At 39.8% G+C, this 21,290-nt stretch overlaps 1 protein-coding gene across 1 annotated transcript in view; it reads right to left on the bottom strand.

Annotated features, from left to right (window-relative positions):
- Nucleotides 1-2,462, bottom strand: part of LOC127631816 (NXPE family member 3-like) — a 34,398-nt gene extending 31,936 nt beyond the window's left edge. Inside the window, exon 1 of the mRNA XM_052110175.1 lies at nt 2,409-2,462. The gene's annotated coding sequence lies outside the window, so the exon portion shown is untranslated. The remainder of the gene's footprint in view (nt 1-2,408) is intronic.
- Between the last annotated feature and the right edge of the window lie 18,828 nt (nt 2,463-21,290).

The raw sequence follows: 21,290 nt of genomic DNA, 5'->3' as shown, positions 1-21,290 counted from the left end.
AAAGCTCGAGAAGCTTCGGATGGCTGAGCTCTGGAAGCTCGGGAAACTTCGGATGGCTGAGCTCTGGAAAGCTCGGGAAACTTCGGATGGCTGAGCTCTGGAAAGCTCGAGAAGCTTCGGATGGCTGAGCTCTGGAAAGCTCGGAAACTCGGATGGCTGAGCTCTGGAAGCTCGGAAACTCGGATGGCTGAGCTCTGGAAGCTCGGAAACTCGGATGGCTGAGCTCTGGAAAGCTCGGGAAACTTCGGATGGCTGAGCTCTGGAAAGCTCGGGAAACTTCGGATGGCTGAACTCTGAAAGCTTCGGGAGGAGGAGCCCTGGAAGGCTCGAGGCGCTGGCTCTTGGGCGGTCACGGCCATTGGCACTGGCACTGGCTCTTGGGCGGTCATGGCTACTGGCACTGGCTCTTGGGCGGTCAAGGCTACTGGCACTGGCTCTTGGACGGTCGTGGCTACTGGCACTGGCTCTTGGGCGGTCGTGGCTACTGGCACCTGCTCGAGGACGGTCGTGGCTTTGGGCACTGGCTCTTGGACGATCGGGGCCACAGGCGCTGACTCAGGGACGGTCGAGGCTACAGGCGCTGACTCAGGGACGGTCGAGGCTACAGGCGCTGGCTCAGGGACGGTCGAGGCTACAGGCGCTGGCTCAGGGACGGTCGAGGCTACAGGCGCTGGCTCAGGGACGGTCGAGGCTACAGGCGCTGGCTCAGGGACGGTCGAGGCTACAGGCGCTGGCTCATTGACATTTGAGGTTTGCGGCACTGGCTCATTGACGTTTGAGGCTTGCGGCACTGGCTCATTGACGTTTGAGGCTTGCGGCACTGGCTCATTGACGTTTGAGGCTTGCGGCACTGGCTCATTGACGTTTGAGGCTTGCGGCACTGGCTCATTGACGTCTGAGGCTACAGGCTCTGGCTGGGTTACCGTGGTTGGCGAGGATTCGGGCTCGCTCACAGTGACATGCGGGGGCTCTAGCTCGCTCACCTTGACATGCGGGGGCTCTAGCTCGCTCACCGTGACATGCGGGGGCTCAGGCTCGCTCACCGTGACATGCGGGGGCTCAGGCTCGCTCACCGTGACATGCGGGGGCTCAGGCTCGCTCACCGTGACATGCGGGGGCTCAGGCTCGCAGACCGGGGTTGGCGCGGGCCGGGAGGCGGAAGCCCGTCTTCTTTCCCTCCTCTGGGCAGACGCAGTGGGCCGCGCTGGCTCATGGAAGGCGACCGGCGTGGGGGCAGGCTCGCTGACAGGTGGGGCTGGTGTGACAGGGTGCGGTGAGCTGCACGCTAGTAGGGTCATCTCCAGGTAGTCGCGGAGAGTGCTGCTGGGCGTTGCCTGTGGCACCTGCTCCCTCAGCGAGGGATTTAAGCTATCCCTGAAGAAGACCATCAGCGCAGAGTCCGGGAAGTCAGTAGCGTTGGCCAGGAGAAGGAAGTAGCGAGCGTGGTCTACGAGCGGGTAGTGCTCTTGCTGCAAATTGAGCAGCCGACATTTGGCTCGGATAGCTGCTGGATCCATATGCGGTCGATCGTTCTGTAATGTTGGAGTAACGAGGCAGACGAGGAGTTACGGATCCAAACGCAGCTGAGGCTTTATTTGAATAAACAGAAGATAAACACAAACAAACAACCCACGATGGGGAAATAAAGCATAAAACAGTTAACTAAAACACGAAGGATCAAACGGAGAACTTGGGCAGGGAACACATACCGGGTTTACACCAAACAACGATCGACAAAGACAGCACAAAGACACGGGGTATAAATAGACAAACGTGGGAAAGGTGGCCAATGAAAGGACAGAACTCAAACAAGGTAACAAGGTGATAAACAGGAACCAAAGGCAAATTAACCAGGGCAGGTGTAAACAATGAACAGTGAATACTAACGCTAACAGAGGGTTGTGGAATCAAATAAAGGACTAAAGTGACAACAAGATGGAAAACGAGAGGGCAACAGTGAAACGAGACAGGGTGGACTATGGAATTAAATAAGGGACTAAAGTGAAAACTTAAGAAGTGAAAAGTGACAAGATGGAAAACAAGGGGGCAACAGAGAGACAAGACAGGGTAATCATTACAGCACCACACATAACCAGATAAACAAAGCCATTCATTTTCTTACATACACATTCAGGAAAATGCTATTGGATGAACACAAAAAGATTCAGAGAAGCTACTGAACTCAAGCAACCTGCATCCTGCTCACTGATCACAATACAGTAATACTTAAATACTAACCATTATAATGACCTGTGAGCATCTCGTTACATGTTATATTTGCCAGTGTTAACCAATAATGTGCTAATTACTGATATTTAATTACTGTCCTATGCAGATTTAATGAGGCTTGCAGAAGAACACACATGATGCAGATAACGTTTGAATGAAAATCTTTGGATCTAACTCACCAGCAAACAAATGATTCCCAGACACAGCCTTGTAAAATTCACCTGTAAACATGGTAGTTTCCTGTGAACTGTAACATCAATATAGTCACTGACAAAAAATCTTAGTTATGAACAAATTATTTCTGATATTTTCCCTGGGGTACAATAATTATAGCCATACATTTGTCAAATGAAATATAGAGAGCCTATTTAAAGGAATGGTTTACCCCAAAATGAATATTTTCTCATAATTTACTCACCCTCATGCCATCCCATATTTGAATGACTTTCTTATGCTGAATATTTCAGCTCTGTTGGTCCATACCATACAAGTGAATTGGTACCAAAAGTTTGACGCTCCAAAAAGCACATAAAGGCAGAATAAAAGTAATCCACAAGACTCCAGTGCAGTGACATGCACAGACCTTAGCAGGAACAGGGGCGGAAGGATAAAAAGGGCACTGTTTTCTTTTTTAATGAGTAGTAATTATAAATACTTAACTAATTTCTTTGCTTTTTGAGTATTCAACCATTTTATTGTATATAATGTACATAATTGTTTCCTTCATCACAAATAGCCTATTCTGTCATATTTTCCTGTTGACCTTCTCAGTAAAGACGATGATGTAAACACAGAGAGGGTACGCAACAGCTAAACCCATCAGTGTAGTGCATGATCGTCGAGTGAAAACGTTCTGCTCATTCATAAAGTAATGCCATGTTTCCTTCAGAGTACCCACTTAAAGGGCTCTGCAGTTCAGAGTGAGTATAGGGCATAGGGAGGATCACTTGTGATTGGAATCCGCCCCGATCTGCTTTAGCACACACTCTTGAAGGCACCTCCACTTAATTTTCTTTAATGCACCCACGATTTACAAAGAAATCTCATAAAAACACATTTTTACTGTTACTGTGAGATTATGATGAGATTTTAATTTTGTTTTATTTAACCATATTCATTTAATTATAAAAATGTCTCCCATTTTTCTGGACGACAAAAAGGGCACCTTAAGATTTTAGAACAAAAGTTCTGGACACATCGGTTCTCCAGTGGTTAAATTATATTTTCAGAAGCAGTATGATAGATGTGGGTGAGAAACAAATATTTTTTATATGTATTATATAATATATATTATAAATTTTCCTCCCTGCCCAGTAGGTGGTGACATGCATGAAGAATGTGAATAACCAAAAACAAAAGAATTTGAATGTGGAGAATAATAGTAAAAAAAAAAGGGCTTAAACTCACCCACAACTATCATACTGATTCTGAAGATATGGATTTAATCACTGGAGTCTTATGGGTTACTTTCATGTTATATGTATGTGGTTTTTGGAGCTTCAAATTTCTGGCAACCATTCACTTGCATTGTGAGGACCTAAAATACTTTCTAAAGATCTTTGCTTGTGTTCACCAAACAAAAGTAATTCATACACAACTGGGATGGCATGAGGATGAACACTTTAATGTTAAAAAGTCTTAATTAAGTCAGTGCAGATCCAGTACCACTGTAAATACACACTTATATATAGGCTACACAATCATATGTCATTTTATAATAATTTTTTTCAGTTGAAAATGCCTCACAGAAAAGAGGAAGCAGCTTTTTGTGTTGACGTAGAATGTTAGTTTTCTTAAAGCACTGTATTTAGAGCCTATATACAGATTTACGACTTTTATATTTTTTCTGCATATCTTAGTGGTTAGTCACCTCTTATATTTTTATTTTTTATATTTTAATGCGTCTGATTGGATGAAGTAGCATACGGTAGTCCATCCACACACGAAAATGGTAAATTTGATATCTGGTGGTGTAACAGGTTAAAGAATGACAAATACTTTTGCAAACTTTCTTTCTCTGTTTTGTGGGTATATGAGTTTATTTCACCAAAATATTGTATTGTTCAGTTATTTCATTGTTCAGTTATTTCATAGTAGTTTATAGGTACTGGGAGTGTTAATTGCTGTGTAAGTGCGCCCTCTATTGGAGAGAGACTAGAATTGTGGTCATATACAGATTTTTCGCGTTCTTTTCTCAGTCTGCGTTCTAATTGACTTAGGGGGCTTTCACACTTGGTTCGATTGCCTGTTCCGAACCCGAGTTCGATTGCTCCCCCCTCCCCCCTGCCCCCGATGGACTGTGTTCACATTATATATTTGTATCCGAACCGCGGTACGCTTGCGTCATCAAGCTGCAGCTGGTGCGTAATCGTGTTGCTTGATAACCGCGAAATGAAAAGGCGTCAAAATTCAATGAATAGACTTGCTCGGTTCACATTTGTTCTTCTTTTTTTTAACCTTTGGTTTTGTTTTCAACATCAAGATACAGAAACAGACTTGCGTCTGTCTGCCGCAAAAATACTGAAATCGTTCAAAAGACAGCGGGCTGTCCGCCGAAGACAATTTTTGCGAAGGCAAGCAGAAATCATCTCTCTGCTTGCAGTGCGTGTGCGTCAATCCCGCTTTTCGTCAAGGTTTACGCCGGTTTCACACTGCACGCGTTAGCAGCGCGTAAGCAGCGCAGGAGCAGTGCGTACGGTGAGCGGAAGCAGGACACGCGCGTTTTGCTTTCATACTGGCAGCGTTTGACGCGCGCGGCGTGTTTACAGACAAAGTAGGCTACTCTATAATGGGTAAGTTGGCATTGCTTTATTTCGTTTTCAAATACATTTATATTATATTATTATAATAATATTAATATAATATTATATAACTTTTGGTTCATCTTTGTTTTTGTTGACCGTGTAGTGCGAGTTGTTGATAGAAGGAAGCCATTGCGCAGTATTTGCTATCACGAAGACTACGGAAAAGACGCAGATTTTGGGTTCACTACATGAACCGACGAAGGAGAGAAAATGTTGCATATTACCATCTTGTCGCCGAACTCCGTCTTGACCGTGACCGACACCTAAACTTCTTCAGGATGAATGCAGAGCAAGTGGATCACATTCTTTCCCTGATTGGAGGCCAACTAACAAGGCAAACAACAAACTACAGGCAGTCCTTTGAACCCAAGCAGCGACTTGCAGTTACATCTGCTTCTCTTATTTATGTGTGCTTACTGTGTGCAAAATGTAAATAAATGCTTACATTTGTTGTTTCTTGGAGAAAGATTTTTTATTTAGATTGTTGAAATGTCTGATACACATCTAATTTACAAACATTACCCATCATGAACATCTTAAAGATAATTCATAAATGTGTGTAATAACAAACAGCACAGTTTCTCGAAAATTCAACAAAATCATGCATACTGAATGTGTGCTATAATAACATGTCTGTTCTATTTCACTTTCTATATTGAGTTAAGTTGTTTGGGCCAGGGAAAGGTTGTCAAAAACACTTTTAAATTACTTACCATCGGCACCAAGAGCTACTGCAACTTCATCCCATGCCTTTTCCTTTGCCTGTGAGTCTTTATAAAGCATATTTCGTGGATCATAAATAACTGAACGTTTCTCAACCTCCACAATGAGACGAGTGTCGTCCATTATTATATTTTCAGGCGCACTCGACCATGCCGGCTGTGACACCACGTGCTTTTGTTTATGATTGTCAGCATGACATCCTTATGACAATATATATATATATATATATATATATATATATATATAGCTATATATATATATTAGTTATGTGTATATACATTTATACATTAAATTAATCTAACTTAAACTAAACTGGCAGTATAAATTATTTAAACTTGTTTTTGTAGTTTGGGCAACAAGTTTGTTTTTGGACATTTGTTATCTTTTTAAATTGATGAAGGTCATTTGATTGAAGAATACGCGCTGCTTACGCGCTGCTAACGCGTGCAGTGTGACGCCGGTTTCACACTGCACGCGTTAGCAGCGCGTAAGCAGCGCGTATTTTTTTCGGCGCCCATGTTAACAGATTAGAGCATTTACACCGCACGCAGAGGCGGCGCGGCAGCTCGTAGCAGGAGCAGAGCAGGAGCAGCAGTGCCGCGATCGTTTCGGCGTCCTGTCTATTTTTGACGCACGGCTTACGCTGAATTAAAGTGACAATGCATTGATCATGGCAAAAATACACAGCAGTTACCAAAAGCGCATTGATGATATCTATTGTGTTTTAAACAGTCAATCAAATGACCTTCATCAATTTAAAAAGATAACAAATGTCCAAAAACAAACTTGTTGCCCAAACTACAAAAACAAGTTTAAATAATTTATACTGCCAGTTTAGTTTAAGTTAGATTAATTTAATGTATAAATGTATATACATAACTATATATATATATATATATATATATATATATATATATGTATTGTCATAAGGATGTCATGCTGACAATCATAAACAAAAGCACGTGGTGCAGCATGGTCGAGTGCACCTGAAAATATAATAATGGACGACACTCGTCTCATTGTGGAGGTTGAGAAACGTTTAGTTATTTATGATCCACGAAATATGCTTTATAAAGACTCACAGGCAAAGGAAAAGGCATGGGATGAAGTTGCAGTAGCTCTTGGTGCAGATGGTAAGTAATTTAAAAGTGTTTTTGACAACCTTTCCTGGCCCAAACAACTTAACTCAATATAGAAAGTGAAATAGAACAGACATGTTATTATAGCACACATTCAGTATGCATGATTTTGTTGAATTTTCGAGAAACTGTGCTGTTTGTTATTACACACATTTATGAATTATCTTTAAGATGTTCATGATGGGTAATGTTTGTAAATTAGATGTGTATCAGACATTTCAACAATCTAAATAAAAATCTTTCTCCAAGAAACAACAAATGTAAGCATTTATTTACATTTTGCACACAGTAAGCACACATAAATAAGAGAAGCAGATGTAACTGCAAGTCGCTGCTTGGGTTCAATGGACTGCCTGTAGTTTGTTGTTTGCCTTGTTAGTTGGCCTCCAATCAGGAAAGAATGTGATCCACTTGCTCTGCATTCATCCTGAAGTAGTTTAGGTGTCGGTCACGGTCAAGACGGAGTTCGGCGACAAGATGGTAATATGCACCATATTCTCTCCTTCGTCGGTTCATGGAGTGAACCCAAAGTCTGCGTCTTTTCCGTAGTCTTCGTAATAGCAAATACAGCGCAATGGCCTTCCTTCTATCAACAACTCGCACTACACGGTCAACAAAAACAAAGATGAACCAAAAGTTATATAATATTATATTAATATTATTATAATAATAATATAATATAAATGTATTTGAAAACGAAATAAACAATGCCAACTTACCCATTATAGAGTAGCCTACTTTGTCTGTAAACACGCCATGGCCAAACGCTGCCAGTATGAAAGCAAAACGCGCGTGTCCTGCTTCCGCTCACCGTACGCACTGCTCCTGCGCTGCTTACGCGCTGCTAACGCGTGCAGTGTGAAACCGGCGTGAAACCGGCGTAAGTGTATACGCACGCACGCACTAAAGTAAACCCTTTCCGCTCATTTTGAAAGTGACCACATTATACGTCATCAATAGCGGTTCACTTCCGCGGTTTGGTTCGATTGCGTTCATATCAGCAGCGAACCGTACTGGAGTTCACATGAACCGTACCCCAGACCACCTTTTTAAGCGGACTCGAGTACGGTTCGCGGGTGCGCACCAGAGTTCGGAAGACAGCGTTCACATCATCCAAACGAACCGAACTCTGACGTCATTCGAACCGGGGTGCGCACCAAAAGTGCTAGTGTGAAAGCCCCCCGAGAGAGGTACGTGTGCACATCAGTGCAATGTAAACTCAAAACATACCTGTTGTAACTTTAGTTTTAGTGCACATGGTAATTTGTATGGGTATTTTATGATGAGTGCACATACATTTAGTCGAGATGTGTTGAGAACTTTGCTGTTTTGAGAGCTTAAGAAATTGCTAACATAACCTCGTGTTTTGTTTTTACTGTATGGTAGCGCTCGCATTTTTATCTTCTTGTGATGTAGCCCAGATGTTTCAGTTGTCCTTTTTTTTTTAATGTTAGGCTGATTCTGATTGAAGATAAAATCCTGAACTTTTGCTCTCTTTGAAATTGTACAGGTATGTACTTCCAATACCAGGTTTAGAATTATAATGTGTTTGTTTAAAAGTTTTCTTGTATTGATTGATGTTCAATGGCACTGAACAGCCCAGATGTAAAGCATGTACATTTTGCTTTGTGCATATAACTGTATGTATTAATTATTGAAAGGAAGATGGTTAATTTCATGTTGCATAATTTTAATGTGAAAGCTAAAAGCCCATAGTTAACAGAAATAGCACGCAATATGACACATACAAATGATATGTACGAGCCTAATGCAATATGTTTATTTTCCATAATAATTCTTATGTATTTTATTTTCTGATTTTTGAAAGTGACTAAATGGAGTCTGCGTTCTAATTGACTGAGAGAGGCTGATTCTGATTGAAGATAAAATCCTGAACTTTTGCTCTCTTTGAAATTGTACAGAAGTGCCTTAAGGAACGTCAGTGTCCTGTCATCAGTGCACCAGAACACAACGCAGTAGTCGGCGAAGTGCAGACAGTGCCGGCTACAGTGGCAGCAACAAACTGCCAATGCAAGGGAGTGTACTTTTCTTTATCAGGTGTTGTTTTCGCTAAGGATATCCAATAAGCATTAGCATAAAATGTATGTGTGACTTGTTTTGTGATATTAGTTTGTAGGAAATATACACTTTGATTTGATTAAATGGTTTTGTAGAGTGTAGCAAAGATGAGCAACAGACTGAGGAGCAGCAGCTGTGCCAGAATCAGGCATGGAAACTGGTAACAATTTATCAGTCACTTTACTTTAGAGAAAGTTAAAAGTGAAACATTGTTTATCCCAATGATCCTAATGGTCCTAATGAAAGGATTTTGACTTATATAATTATATACAGTTCGATGCCATGGTGTGTCAATGAACTTAGACTTAAGTTATTCATGTATTGCTTTAACTTAGGATCTTATACATCATTTTGACTATTTATGTTAAAAAAATATATCAATTATTTATATTTATATTTTTACCTCACTTTACTCACTATAATATAACTCTTTTGTGATGACTTTATGGTAATGTACATGAAAATTCAAGAATCATGATAGCTCTTAGGGCAATCCCACTGATCTGCTCTTCCCAATACATTTTCTTCAATGGTATTGGTCTACAATTTGAAACATGTAGCACTTGATGAATTAGCTGTTTGAAGCTGATTTGCAATAAGTTATTAGGTGTATCTGTTCTTTTGCATCACAGATGATTCAGGGAGGAGAGAGGATGAGTTAGTCGAGGATAGTACTAGAGTGGAAGATTTAGGAACTGTAGAAACAGGCCCAGCCAGAGCAAAACTCAAAGAATACCCTCTCACCAGCTTTGGACTACAGAGAAGTGGTTGCTAGTGTGAAAATAAAATTGTCTGGGCTAAGCCCCGGATGTCCTTCAATGCTGGAAACGCCTCTGTGCACGTCTATTGATTGATTGATTGATTGATTGTCATATTGTTATATTATATTGATTGTTATAGTTAAAATCATGGTTTAAAATTCTTAAACTAAGTAAGTGTTAAGAGTCAGTGTTTAAACATCGATTGTGTTTGAACTGTAAGATTAATGACCAATGTCTTTGAAGTCCATCTTGATTAATTGCAGTTCACATAGATGCAATTGTCCTTGTTAATTGGCTGATGAAGGCTTTTGTTGGGAATTGTTAGACTATGCATTCAATTTCAAGATCGTAGTCCATCAATAGACCGAGGTGATGCAGGTTGGAGTTGGCATCAGTTCATCATGGCTGGCACCGGCTGCATTTAGTCATCATCATTCAGCGACACGTAGCAGTGGAGTCCAACACGAAGCAGGAATGGTGCTGGATCCAGCCGGATCTGGTGACCTCAGGATAGAAGTCCCGAGGTTGAGACAGGGAAACAAATAAAAAGATGTAAGCATAGATGCCATTAAATTTATTGCAGAGTTAGAGATCATGATCACTGTTTCTGGTTTCTGGTTCCGGCAGACCCAACTAAAGCAGCATAATTGTGGGTTGGAGGATAAATTAGGTGTATGTCTGGCTAAATAGATGAGTCTTTAGTCTAGACTTAAACTGAGAGAGTGTGTCTGCATCTCGAACAGTGTTAGGGAGACTATTCCATAGTTTAGGAGCCAAATATGAAAGGGATCTACCTCCTTTTGTGGATTTTGATATTCTAGGAACTATTAACAGGCCAGAATTTTGAGATCTTAATGAACGTGTTGGAATATAGCGTGGTAGAAGATCACTTAAGTACTGCGGAGCTAGACCATTCAAAGCTTTGTACATAGTTAACAGAATGTTCAAATTAATACGGAATTGAACAGGTAGCCAATGTAACGATGATAAAATGGGGCTAATATGATCATATTTCTTGGTTCTCTTCAGCACTCTGGCTGCTGCATTTTGAACCAATTGAAGTTTATTTATTGATCTTGCTGGACATCCTCCCAGTAATGCATTACAATAATCTAGTCTTGAGGTCATGAACGCATTAATTCGTTTTTCGGCATCAGCAACAAAGAGCACGCCTTAATTTAGCAATATTTCTTAGGTGGAAGAATGCTGTTCTACAAACATTTGTAATTTGATTTTCAAAGGACAGATTGGTATCAAATATAACACGTAAGTTCTTCGCTGTTGAAGATGATGTAACAGTACATCCATCTAGAGTCAAATTATATTTTAGCGGCTTATTTTTGAGTTTTTTGGTCCAATAATTAGAACCTCTGTTTTGTCAGAATTGAGTAGAAGGAAATTTCTGGCCATCCAATCTTTTCTTACATTGATACACTCTTTAAAACTTTTACAGAGGCTCCTGGGGCATATGGCATCCTCCGCGGTGGTCGCGCTGCTGGGGTTGATGCATATGACAATCTGAAAAATCCAAGATGGCAGCTGCTACGTATATCATTGTTTTTGTCTCCTGTAGTTTTAATTAGACTTGGCGTTCTGTGCATTTTTGAGTCTTACTTTTGCAGTGGTGAATTTATAGATATATTTCAGCACACCTCAGGTATAGTTTATGATATTAAATTTATTTTAAAAAGACCATATCCACCACGTTGTTAAACTCAAGCTCTCCAAACCTTACTTGAGTTTGTCCGTGGCCTGACGGAGCACTTATATAACGGATCAGCGCCTGGGCATGCCTGCACGGGTTGGCAGTCCTTCTTATGAATGATCCAAGTTCTATCGCTGTTTTTCGGATGTGACCTTGGATCGGGCCTATTGTTCTGTTGGCGTTGCGGTGCTTCGGTGAACCTCGTGGGAGTTTTTCCGAGGATAGCTGTTGGCGATCATCACCAGCCCGGCCGGTTAATCTCACAGAGTCGGACGAGCGTGGTGGATTGCGGCGTGCATTCCTTGGAGATTTGAGACCTCATTTTAACTTCTGTGGCTGCATATGGACTGTAGATTGACAATGCTGTACATAACTTCTGATCGAGTGGCTCTGATGGCTTTACTCTTTTTGATATCCAACCTGGAAAACTTCAGCTACAGGTATGATTCGTATTATGACACCTCTGCAGTTTTAAAAAGGATAAACTGTTCTGATGTTGGAGTATACACAAACATTCATGTTTTTAGAGAGTGTCGACTGAAGCTGATATTTTCAAATGTTGTGTATGAGGACTCTACAAAGTCGGCTCATGCAGAGAAAGAAATCAGCATTGTCAACCATTCTACATGTTTGACTCCATCGGTTAAAGGGGTCATATAATGCCATTTTTGTACAAGTTAATATGAATCTTTAGGGTCTAAATGAAAACTTTGTAATATACTTTTATTAAAAATTCTCATTAGTATTTTAAGAAAACACTAATTTTACCTGCTCAAAAACAGCTCTGTTTTCAGCACGCCTTTTCAGAGCATATGACTTTAAATGATAATGAGCTTTGGTCACCCCGCCTCTCCATTGCTTAAACGAAAGCAAAAATAAGTGATCAGATAACATCAATTAGAGTATTAATAGTCTTGAATCATATGCATTTGCAAGATGTAAACAGTATTTTGCCAGTATTGTGTTACCATTCATATTCATGCAGTTATAACTGTGTTTTTGACATTACTTCTTAATCAGTAACATACAAGTAAACCAGGTGTAACTTAGTGTTACCATGTTAACTGTAACACCTGCGTACACAGTTTTTAATAACACAATAACCATAACGCGTTGTTCATTATAAACGTGGGATTATGAATTATATTGAGAACGTCGTAACGTTATGGAAAACATGCCGTAATGTACCCTGAGTGTAAACATTCATTCATTGTGAAGCGTGCAAGCGATTTGCAAAGATTAATATAAAGGTTAATAAAACGTTACACTTACTTCTTCTGGAGGTGCAGAGTGAATATAAATAGTTGGTACCGAATCTTTTTTCAGCAGCAGCTTCTTAGCAAAACCAGCTTTATACTGACCCTCGTTTATAAAGCAGTCTGGTGAAAAATGATTCGTGCAAACATGAACGCATTGACGTTGCTCGTGGGGAATATTCCCATCGTAAACAAAACTCAGCCACTGCGTCTTCAGCGGTTCAGATTAGGAACATCAAAATGACTGCTGTGTTCGTTATTACACCGAAGAACAGAACACCACAATCGCTTAGGCGCCATTCTGCTCCAGTGTATCAACAATGATGACGGACTATGATTGACAGCTCGCTCACGAGCGACGGCGGGTCTGTGTTGAAACACTGCTGTCAATCAACAATCCTGGGAGGGGCGTCCGACCGTGTGACGTCACACGGTCGAACGGCTCGATTTGAGGCAGGGGAAAATATATAAGGAGATTAAAACAAAAACACTGGATGGATGTTTATCATAATAGGATGGTTGTGTACAGACACAGCCAACACACATTTCAGTACAATCAACTTGAAAAAGTGCATGTACCATTATATGACCCCTTTAATGAAAGTAAAACAGTGCGACGACGGAGTTTTATAATTGTTATGTTGTTGATATCTGGGAATGTTTTACCAAATCCTGGACCTTATAATGATAATACCTTAAATTTTAATGTTCCCGCTGATTTTAAGTCCAGGTCGGGTTTGGGTTTTATTCATATTTGTCACGAATGAAGCTAGGAAGCAAGTTGTAAGTGACAATAAGTTTATTGACAGTCAAAATGTGAAGATTGGGGAAAAGTCCGGGGTGAAGGTTTAGTAACGCAGGGGCTCCAATGGTCAGATGAATGGGGTGAGAAGAGTGATGAGGAGTGCTGAACAAACGCGACGAATCCGGGTAACAGCCAACTGAACACGAAACAGGGACAACGAGGGAACTGGACTGGAACTCAGAGGGATCAACACAACCGGACATTACAAACAAACGATCTGACAAGGAGATGAGAAAGTGGTGAGTATTTAAAGGGAATTGAAATGAGTAACAGCTGGTGAAGAGGAGTGATTGCGGCTGAGCGCTGATCACGGTAAAGAGTCGTCACACCCACACATCCACGCACACACACGCAAGTAATAAACAAAGCACGAGACAAGGAAGAGACATTGGATTTAAAAGCCGTGACAATATTAATGTGAGAAGCTTGATTCCTAAGTTGGATATAGTGCGTATTTGGGTAAAAAATACCAATGCTGACATCATATCTGAAACATTTAATAAAACCGTTTCGGATAAAGCTATTGGTATCGATGGCTATATTGTCTATAGGGCCGATAGGCCAAAACGAGGGGGAGGGGGAGAGCAGCAATTTATGTCAAGGATAGATTTGAAGCTACCTTATTAATTTCTAAATCAGTGGTAAAACAATATGAATTAGTAGCTTTAAACCTCCCGGTTTCTAAATCCGTACATCTCTCAGTAATTGGTTGCTATAGACCTCCCTCAGCTAATAAGGATGCCTCTGATGCACACAGTGACCTCACTGAATTATAAGGAGCTTGTTCTCCTGGGTGATTTTAATGTGAATTGGTTGCAATCAGCCTCTGATGGGCTTAAATTAATACTCTTAACCTTTCTCAGCTAGTTGAGACACCTACTAGACCAAATTTGAAGAACTATAAAAAGTCAACATTAATTGATCTTATTCTTACAAATGTTCCACACAAATATTCATTGGCTTCTGTATATGCAAATGATGTTGGTGATCATTGTGTCATTGCCACAGTTAGAGATAAAAAAAAAAAACCTAAGCAGAAATCACGTATTATTGTAAAAAGGTGTATGAAATATTTTAATGAGCAATGTTTTCTCCAAGACCTTGCTGTCTATGATTGGGATAGGATTTTCCTTATCCCTGATGTTCAGTTTGCCTGGCAAAATTTTTATGATGCTTTTATATCGGTTCTTAATAGGCACGCACCGTTTAAGAAACTTAGAGTGAAAGGGAGAGATAACCCTTGGTTTTCCTCAGGATTGTCTGTTCTTATACGTGAGAGGGATGCTGCTTGGGCAAAAGCTAGGCAATCTGACACAGATTCTGATTGGATTTGTTTTAGACAGCTTCGAAATAAATGTACAGTCGCCATTAGGAAAGCTAAAGCTGATTATTTTATTGCAAAAACTACAACAAATTTAAATAATCCTAAGATTTTTTGGCATAATATAAAGTATTTAGTAGGGAACAAAAAAAAATCGTCTGATCTTCCTTCATGTATAAATATAGATTCTACTAGCATATCTGATAAGGGGCAGATGCTTAATTGTTTTAACAAGCATTTTATTGTTTCTGGGTCCTTATTGGAGTCGCCAAGTCCTTTGCGCTCAAACTATGATTTTGTTAGTGCAGAGACTAGTTTTAAAAAAAGAGTAGTTCACTTTTGTACATATCAAGAGTTCTGATGTTCATAAGGCACTTAAATTGCTCGATATAAATAAATCACCAGGCCCTGATTGTGTGGAATCTATCTATCTGAAATTAGCAGCTGATATTATTTCAACACCTTTAACTTATATTTTTAATCTTTCACTAGATACTGGTGTTATTCCGGATATTTGGAAATCAGCTTTTGTTGTTCCATTATTAAAAGGGGGAGATCCCACCATACTAGATAATTATCGGCCAATTTCAAAGCTTTGTGTCCTATCAAAAATTTTAGAAAGTTTTATTAGTGACCAGTTGACCCATTATTTGAATGTAAACAAAGTTCTATCTGATAATCAATCAGGGTTTCGTAAAAAACATAGTACCACAACAGCCACTTTAAAAGTTTTAAATGACATTGTGGGAACAATGGATAAAGGAGATTATTGCGCTTCCCTTTTTATTGATTTATCAAAGGCTTTCGACACAGTTGATCATGAAATGTTGCTCCATAGACTAGAGAGTGTTGGTTTATCAAATCATGTTATTTTCTGGTTTAAAAATTATCTAAGTGATAGAACTCAATGTGTTAAGGCTGAAGGTAAAAATTTGCGACTACTGGAGATTGCAAAAGGTGTCCCTCAAGGATCTGTGTTGGGGCCTCTTTTATTTACTACCTACATAAACAGTCTGGATTATGATATTCAAGATACTAACTTCCATTTTTATGCAGATTACACTGTTATGTATTGTGGTGCTCCTTCTAAACGGCAAGCCTTGCTTAAGCTTCAAGTGGCTTTTGATGTCATTCAGTCACGGCTTCATACACTAAAACTTGCTCTGAATGTTGACAAAACCAAAATTATGTTATTTTCAAATTCGAAAAAGGTGGTAGACAATATTATTCCTATCCAGACTTTACAAGGTAATGTGGTTGAGTTAGTAAAAGAGTATAAATATCTTGGCATCATTATTGATGATACTTTGTCTTTTGGCTCTCACATAACTCAACTAAATAAAAAATTAAAAATAAAGTTTGGGTTTTATTTTAGAAACAAGTTTTGTTTTTCATTTAATGTAAGAAAGAGGTTAGTTTCTGCTACTTTTTTGCCTGTACTTGATTATGGTGATGTGGTGTATCAATTTGCTTCTTCTCATCTTCTCTCCTCTTTGGATGCCATCTATCATAGCGCTTTGAGATTTATTTCAGATTGTAAACCTTTAACTCATCGTTGTATTTTGTATAACAGAGTAGCCTGGCCCTCTCTGTCTATTAGAAGGAAAATGCACTATTACTTATTTATTTATAAGGCTATTCTGGGGTTGTTGCCTTCATATCTAGACTGCCTCATTCATAAGAAAAGTATTTTGAAATATTCCCTCCGGTCTGAAAATTGTTTTACCCTTTCTGTTCCACTTGTAAGAACTGAACTGGGAAAAAGGGCTTTTATGTATGCAGCTCCATTTGAATGGAATCGACTCCAAACAAAATTGAAATTACAAACTCTGGTGCCTATGGAACATTTCAAAACTATTATTCGGTCCATTGAAGAAGACTCAATGATGTGCAACTGTTTTATGTGTTGAAATTTTATATTTGTTTTTGATTTGTAATTTTGTGACTGTAACTGCTGTCCATTCTTGGCCAGGACACTCCTGTGAAAGAGATTTCTAATCTCAGAGAGATTATCCTGGTTAAATAAAAAAAAAATATATGAGACCGCTTCAGCACTGGCTTCAGACTCAAGTCCCGAGACGAGCATGGCGCCACGGCACGCACCGGGTAACAATCACCCCCGCTTGCCGCCAAACATTCAAACCCTGGACAGACCTCTGCTTTTTACGGGCAGGAGTGCCCCTGCAGCAGGTGTCCCGATGAGTCCTGGTCACAACCGACATTTCCAGATCGGGTTGGGGTGCAACGGGCACGCAGCCGCGGGCTGTCGGAAAGGGGCCCCACCGCGCTGGCACATCAACTGCCTAGAGTTGCTGATTGTTTTCTTTGCCCTGCAGAAGTTTCTCCCATTAGTTCGAGACAAACATGTCCTAGTCAGATCAGACAGCACCACCGCGGTGGCGAATTCCCCTGAGGAAAGACCTTCTTTCTTAGGGACGGGGCACGCTCTGGCATCCGCACCCAGACCTCTGGAACCTCCACGTCTGGCCCCTGGACGGGACGTGGAAGATCTAGCTGGTCTACCACCTGCCATCGTAGACACGATCAGCCAAGCCAGATCCCCCTCTACCAGGCAACTTACGCCCAGAAATAGCGCTCTTTTGCGAATTGGTGTTCTTCCCGGGCTGAAGACCCACAGAGGTGCGCAGTTATCTATCTATTTATCTATCTATCTATCTATGAAGTATTTATACTATATATATATTTTGACAAGTTTCTGTTAGCTTTAATAAATAAACGATTGTTCTGTAAACAACTTCTTTTTTTTTTTTTTTTGCTAATTTTTTTCATTTTGCAGAATTCATCTCCTATATGAAAACAAAATAACAAGAATTAGGTACACAAGTATTTCCCCAACCAATTCTGATAAGCCACAAGTTTTTGTTCCAGCTCTAATCCTGCTCAGATGATCCAACATATGACATTACGCTGATTGGTGATAGGAAATATGGCTACCTATATGACAGTCTGCAACACTAGGTAACATTATCTTACAGATGGAATCCAGCAAACGTCCAGCTCCCAGCACAACAGGACTCCTACGCCCCAAAACAAAAAACATTTATGTACTGAATTCAGTCTGACCAAGTGGGAACGTGATTGTAGTCGAGCGAAAACTAGAGTGAACATCGGCAGGGTATTTGATTCCTGGAGGGACCTTCGGTTCAAAACCAAACCCTTAATTGGCTTTCTTCTTATTGGACAGTTAAGCTTACATAACTGCAAAGCATGTGAAATATAGTGCCATAAGAATTGATCTGTGTAATTATGTTAACTGATAAGTAGTTTTCAAAAGGCAAGCTAGTTAGTGTCATAGGGCCTATGTTTTAAATGTAATTTTTGGATGTTACACATACTACCGTAATTGTAAATATTACTTATTTATTTTCATGTATTATAAAAAAAATTCAGCTATCACAAGAAAACAGCCACAGCAATGGCAAGTCAGGGCCTTACAACATCAACACCAAGAAAGCAACCAGGTTTGCTCTGCCATCCAGCATCAACAAGCGGAGATGATTCTGATCAGAAAGTTTGTTTTAAATCTCTTTTGTGTATGAATATTTGCCAATGTCAACATTACCATTATCCAAATACAACACTGTGTGGTATTATAATATCAGATCACACGCACGCATATGCCTATGTTTAACCTTGCTGCACACACATAGTAATTTAGTGACACTGTATTGTTATGTGTAAAGTGATGACTTTGGAGTGGCAGAAGTTGGACCACTATCAGAGGAACATGGTTTAGAGGCTTTGGAAGAAAGGTACGTGATTCCTTATTATAACGCCTAGAAATTACCACAATATGTCCACTATGAATCTTAGAGGCTTTGGAAGAAAGGTACGTGATTCCTTATTATAACGCCTAGAAATTACCACAATATGTCCACTATGAATCTCATTCGGTGCTTCTACATTGTGTAATTGTTTTTATTTATTATACAGTATGAACTCAGACTTGTTTTTTGGTAACCTAAACAGCTCCTGCTCTTCCCCTCCCCCGGACTCTGCCTCTTTCCCTGCCCCGCACTCCACATTTCCTGCACCTCTGCCACGACCCCTTCCTCTTGCCCTTCCTCTTCCTCTATCATCACTGTCACTGCTTTCATCTGTTGGAGCTGCATATATTTCTGAAATATTATGAAACTGATTTTTATATATATATATATATATATATATATATATATATATATATATAACATACAGTATCAAATTTTGTAGTAAAACTAATCATAACTGTAATTTTAATTCTGCGACCTCATCTGTTAGCATTATGTCGGTGAATCACATTCAGTCTCTTTGCACATTACGTCACGAGCGCGAGCACGAGCAACAGGTAGCTTGCTGCAGTTCACTTAACAGCCACAAGTGTCATTAATAACAAGGGTTTCTGAATCTTACATACTGCAACTTTAACTGTTAGCCTATAATTGTGATAATAAACTCACATCACATGAGCAAGTCTCCGTCTTTATGTGAAACTTCACTTGTCACAGACACATGAAGACACGTCGACCCGATATCATGTTGAACTTGGTATTATGGACACGTCTGGATTTTGTTCCACATCTTTTCGGATGTTCTACGTAAGTGTCACCACATGAGATGGCAGAATATTTCTATGAATAGACAGAGGCAGAGCTATGTGGCTTTATAATAGATTTTCGAGTGAAAGGGGCACATTTTGAGTGTGCACAAGCAAAAGCATTGAGATTTCATAGAGCAGCATATATTTGAGGGCGCAAGTCCAGTTTTGTGCAAGAGCAAATGAAATCCGGGTGCGAACGTGAAGATTTGCTGAGTTATGGTTTGTTAAACTAGAATATTGTCGGTAAACTTTTTTTCACAAAACATTTTTGTGGTGTTTATTAATCTTTTGATTTTGCTTGATGAATTTATTATCATTCTCCACAACTCCCCTGACATGCTCTGGTACCTCCCAGTTTGAAAACTGTGAGATTAAACCCCTGGACACAGATTATTAATTCTGTGCTGCCTTAATGTGCTTTTTAGAGCGTCAAAGTGTTATTATCCATTCACTTACATTGTATGGACCTACAGAGCTGAGATATTCTAAAAATCTCAATTTGTGTTCAGCAGAAGAAAGAAAGACATACACATCTGAGATGGCATGAGGGTGAGGAAATGATCAATTCATTTTTCCTTTAACGTTTGCAATATATCTAATAATGCAATTGCATATTTAATTGCATTTATGAAGTACCTAAGTCCCAGACAAGAAAAGCTTGTAACTGGTAATCATAACTGGTAATCAGAAGGATGCTGGTTCAAGCCCCACAGCCACCACCATTGTGTCCTTGAGCAAGGCACTTAACTCCAGGTTGCTCCGGGGGGATTGTCCCTGTAATAAGTGCTCTGTAAGTTGCTTTGGATAAAAGTGTCTGCCAAATGCATAGATGTAAATGTATGCACACAAACAAAAAGCTCCTTCCCTATCTGGTAGCTCTCTGTTTGGTTCAGCCCACTAGAGAGCTTGCTGTAAATTGGAGTACTTGTCTAAACTGATTCCTAATTTTAAAGATGCTCAACAGATTCTTAATACACTGTCTGTGGTTTTTGTAGAGTTGTGGAGGATTGCATTGTGCTGACACAAAAAACTGGCGGGAGATGGTTTCTTCTTTTCACTACACATATACGACCATACAACCTACAAACACAAATAAATGGTTATTAATCAACAGTTCCGTCAGGACCATTTCATCAAATAAATAGTAAGTTGTATACTTTATTGGCATGTGGACATGTAAGTAGGCCAAACAGTTGGAGTGATAAAAGGAAGTGACGTACTGTACAAAACGTTGATGCATAATCCAAAAATATTTACAGTACAGGAGGAAACAAAAATAAATAAAAACTGCACAAAAAGAAAAGAGCAACAACTTGCTAATTTGGCTAAACCGAATGGACCAAGTTGGCAATACTGCTCAAGCCACAATCAGAGCTGAATGCATTCAGCCAGCAAGCCTATTTATAGGTTAAAGCCCCACCTACAGAGCATACCAATTTAACAGAAACAAACAAAAACGTTTGCAACAATCAAATGAAATAATTTAAACACTCAACACAACAAAACTTAAACTTCCCAAACAGTTTTTACCACAACCATTAACAGAAGAAAGTTTAACAACAAAATAAATGGTCAAAAACCACAGTTCATAAATTCTCCCCTGTGGCATCACACCAAAATGGTAGCTTCCACAGGAAGTGATGTGGCTGTTGCTTTATAAAGCAGTTTGTCCCAGATTATGGGTTTGGTTGTACAAAGTGTGAACTGGGAAGTTTAACTGCTACCAGGTTTGTGGAAAAGTTGTGGGAAAATAAAGGTTAGGCCAATGTTCTGGCATTTTGTTCTTTTAGAAATATAGTGACAAACTTAAGAAAACAAACTATAAAGAGTTGAAAACTCCACAGTAACAAACGTTAGACTGTACAAAATAA

Source organism: Xyrauchen texanus, chromosome 38 (genome assembly GCF_025860055.1).
Source record: "Xyrauchen texanus isolate HMW12.3.18 chromosome 38, RBS_HiC_50CHRs, whole genome shotgun sequence".
In the NCBI taxonomy this organism is placed as follows: Eukaryota; Metazoa; Chordata; class Actinopteri; order Cypriniformes; family Catostomidae; genus Xyrauchen; species Xyrauchen texanus.
The sequence above is the reverse complement of the archived record's forward strand: the minus strand, read 5'-3'. Positions and strand labels throughout refer to the sequence as shown.